The sequence below is a fragment of the Lactuca serriola genome, chromosome 1 (genome assembly GCF_051521515.1).
Source record: "Lactuca serriola cultivar US96UC23 chromosome 1, Lser_US96UC23_V15, whole genome shotgun sequence".
Taxonomy (NCBI): Eukaryota; Viridiplantae; Streptophyta; class Magnoliopsida; order Asterales; family Asteraceae; genus Lactuca; species Lactuca serriola.
Genome location: NC_136408.1, coordinates 9,185,822 through 9,190,230, shown reverse-complemented (window position 1 = coordinate 9,190,230; position 4,409 = coordinate 9,185,822). Strand labels below are relative to the sequence as shown.

Sequence of the window (4,409 nt, the reverse complement as noted above, 5' to 3'; positions counted from 1 at the left end):
TATCCTTATATTATAGGATGTTGTAGTAGTAGTATGTTGGTTAGAGTGCTATTGGACTGGTTATCATCTAGTGGGGTGCCTTAGGGGTTGTATGTAGTCATGTAGGATAGCCTGAGAACTCTTGATCTAGGCTTTATTGTTTGTTCCTTGTTTGGTTGTGGCTCTAGAGTATGATTATCTGTTCGGGTGGCTATCTCATCTCTGGTTACTTATGGTTATGCATTTTAGAGGTTGGCTGGCAGCGAGACAGCGTGATGTGAGAGGACTATTAGGTGGTCGTGAGTTATATGTTTGATGTTTGTCTGTGTTATGTGCCTACTTGATCCTTGATTGTTTATATGTCGACATATGGTGGTAGTGGATTGAGGCAGTCATGTTTTGTGTTGTAGGCCAAGATACCTGATGCAGGTCGACTGTAAGCCGTAGGCACAAAGGATCGAGAAGATCGGTTGGGTTGATGCAGTAGGACAACAAACCCTGGGTATTTGAACCCGATGGTTGATTGGAAACGTTGCATGTTGGCATTCCAGTTTGAGGACTGATTGGGCCTGGGTATTCCATTCTGATGATTGTGGGTAGTTATACAGGCTTGTATGTTTATCGTATGAGGCGTTTTAGGGGAAACTCATTATGCTTTGCTCTTACCGAGTTGTTTATGTTTTTTAGGGTTTGTTGGTGATCGTGGGAGGGCGAAGGCAGGACTGTACATACTCATCAATATCATTGAGGATTTTGTGTTTCTTATATTATTCTGATTTTCAATAAATGTATTTTGGAATAAGTGGTTTTCTTAGTAATTAATTTATAATTGGGGAGTTTTACTTTAACAAAATGAAATTTTTTTGTTGTGAAAATGGGATGTTACGTTAATCATTTTTAAGAAATTATATTTATTTTTTAAATTGTAAATCTTAAACATCAAATATTTTTACTTAAAAAAATGAAAGTTAATGAAAGATGATCATTTCCTTCCTTTTGATGAATGAAAGAAGAGTGAAGGAAAAAACTAACTGTCACACTCAAAAAATCCTCCTTAATAAATGAAAATAATTTTTCCACTTGTCATCTTCTTATGCATTATGTCACATGTCATTTTTTGGTTTTTTTGAGTTAATTGTTTTCCACATGTTATTCTATAGGTTTTTCTATTTTGTTAAATTTCACATAATATTTTAATGTAATAATTGCAGTAAATGGAGTAATAATTGAATATCAATTTCATTAATAAACTTACCTTCTAATATTAACATTTCCAAATTAAAGTTCATTAGTTTCTTTTATTTATTTATCTAAATTATTTGTTTAAATTTAAAAGATAAAAAATATTTCAATTTTAATAATTCATTATTATCCTTCTTAATAAACGAAAATAATTTTACCACCTGTCATCTTCTTATGCATTATGTCACATGTCATTTTATGGATATTTTGAGTTAATTTTTGTCCACATGTTATTTTATAGGTTTTCCTATTTTGTTAAATTCTACATAATATTTTTATGTAATAATTGCAGTAAATGGAGTAATAATTGAATATCAATTTCATTATTAGACTTACCTTCTAATTTTAACATTCCCAAATTAAAGTTCATTAGTTTCTTTTATTTATTATCTAAATTATTTGATTAAATTTAAAAGATAATAAAATATTTCAATTTTAATAATTCATTATTATTTGTATTTTCTTATAAATTCAAAGTTCTCAAATATTTAAACATTTATATTTAACTTTATTTTTTAAATTAAACCATGTAATACATAGGTATCAACACAAGTAAAAAAAATTAAAGATAATATATATGTGTTCTAAGGATGGAAGGATGGATCAACATCGACTAAGGCTCCATTTGTTTGCATCTTAATACCACTTAATAAGGGGTAGATTTGAATCTGTAAGATTCAGACCGTTTGTTTACCTCTTATTTTGTGGTCTTGATCTGAATTTTATCACTTACCGAATCAGAATTGGAAACCAATCTAAAAAGAAAAAAAAAGACGCCCTAACCCTTTTTATGTTCGCTTGCTTCTCTCGCTTCCTTCCTCTCGTTGATACTCTCGCCCGAAGACCTTCCACCCCTCGTCCTCTGCCGTCGTCGCCGCCCTCCCCAGCGCCATATCTTGTTGTCGCCGACTCCAGCAACATCGACATCAGGTTCGTTCTTTTTTCTTCTCTTTTATCCTTTTTTCTCGTTTTTTTCTGATGTTGTTTCAAATCACATTCTTCAAATGTAGAAGATTCTCCCTGTTGTCTAAAATATGATCAGCAGAGAAAGAAACGAAAGGAAAGGGGTCTCCGGTCTTTGGCCGGTCGCAAAGGGCAACGAAGGCAGACCAAAAAGAAGTCTTTGATTGAGCAAGGTAAGTAGCGACTAGCTTCATTTTTTTTGTTTTGACAGAAAATCAAAGGAGGGCATGGAATGTTTGGTTTTGATGTGTTCATCGTGAACAGGTGGAGAAGAGGGATCGACTGGAAACATTGTGCGAATAGGGGGTGTTTGGATCGTGGTCTTCGATGGAAGGAGGGGTATTTGTGGGTTTTCTGTTGACTGTCAAAGGAGAAGGGAGAGGCTGGTACGATGGTCATGGGTTGTTCCAACAGCCTCTAGCTATTCTTACCTCGACAAGAAAGAAGAAGAACATTTAAGCTTCTAAAATGATGTACTTCTAGATGATTTTAAAAAGCAATGTATTGATTTAATTGTATAAGATCTGAGTAGATTTTAACATGATTTGGATGGTATTATGAGCTAAGGTTGAAAACAAACGCAAGGATTTTAATCAAATATTCTAAAATTATGTTGATTTCTGAAATATATGGGTTGATTTCTAGTTGATTTCTAAAATATGATGTGATGATGTGATGCTTTGTTGTTATGTGCTAAAATATGCTGCTAATTTCTAGTTCATTTGCTTAAATATGTTGCTGATTTCTAGTTCATTTGCTGAAATATGTTGTTGATTTTCGATTTGTGATGTTTATGTGATGATTTGTGTTGTTATGTGCTAATGTGTGATGATTTGTGTTGTTTATGTGCTGATTTTTGCTGTTTATGACTTTATGTGCTGATTTTTGATGTTATGTGTTAATTTCTTATGTTATGTGCTAATTTTTTATTTATGTTTAATTTGGATTCTATATGGTTTATGTATATTTTTTTATTTTTCAAGAAGTTCATTCATTTATTTTATAAATAAAACATTAAATTCAACAAAAAAAATAATATATATAAAGATAAAATGGTCATTTTTATCATTCAGATCTGTAATTCGGATTATCCAACCAAACAGCTTTTAAAAATTCATATCTTAAGTATTTAGACCCTTTTAATTTTTCAAATCTTAAGAATTAAGATCTTGTCATACAACTCCTAAGGCGGCAGTTAGTGAAGAGGCAAAGAAATGATAACTCTCCATTAAAATGGTATTTAGAGTTAAAAAGAAAGAATATTTTGTGGGCCAAGCCCACATTTGATTCGAGAGCCTTTTCCATTGATCAAAATGGGTATTTTTTTTTAAATATTATTTTACAAAGAAATGGTTATTGGGGTAAGTATGATCTCGAAATCTTTTCCATATAATGGACAACTCTATTGAAATTATATGCAATAAAACAGCTGTATTTTATATAATGTTATCAATATTATCGATTAAATAAACTTTTTTAAATAAATTTGAACTATTAGGTCTACTTTTCGTAACTTATAAATTCTTTATAATATTTTAAAATTGGTATCACTTACTAATTACTAATTTTAAATACAAAATAACTTTTTTAGAACGGCAGAAATATATAAACAATTCAAAAAAAAAAAAAAAAAAAAGAACCTAGCAAGAAGCTAAAAAGGAATGTTCAACCGGCATTACACTTAAGTTAATATTGGGTTTTTAAGCCACAACATTCAATTGAGATGAAATTTAAACCTACTAGAACACCAAATAAAATAATAAGAAATTTTTTTTTGAACCGGCAAATCAATAAAACTCCTTTTTTGGAATCTCATTACCAAAAATAGTGTTATTTCTAAACATCCAAATATACCACCAAGTGACAAAAAAATACCCTCAAGAACCTCAACTTTTTTCTTCAATTTGACAGAATCAAGTACAAAATCATTTATCGTCATTAATTTTCCATCATTGTTAGAGTACAGTCTTGTTTTTTCTTATTTTGTATCGCAACCTTTACTATAACTTTTCATGTAATAATATAACGGAAATCAATAAAATCATTCTCCATCGATAAAATGGTATTAAACCCATTAAAAAGTTCTTGTTCTTGACTCTTTGTTTTTAGGTCAGTTTGTAAAAAGTGATCAATATGGGCCACATAATCTTATTGCACTAAACTTGGGCCAACTCGAAGTCATACCCGAACCGAGCAAATGTGTGTTACGCTAAAATTGAAATGTT

At 30.8% G+C, this 4,409-nt stretch overlaps 1 long non-coding RNA gene across 2 annotated transcripts; it reads left to right on the top strand.

Moving 5' to 3' along the window:
- Positions 1-1,996: 1,996 nt before the first annotated feature.
- LOC145067434 (uncharacterized) lies at positions 1,997-2,787 on the top strand. Of its 2 annotated transcripts, none has more exons than XR_013688841.1 (3): positions 1,997-2,151; positions 2,235-2,357; positions 2,449-2,787. It is a non-coding gene; the product is annotated as an uncharacterized LOC145067434 (long non-coding RNA). The 2 variants fall into 2 exon arrangements; XR_013688840.1 differs by having other exon boundaries at positions 1,998-2,151; positions 2,232-2,357.
- Positions 2,788-4,409: the final 1,622 nt, after the last annotated feature.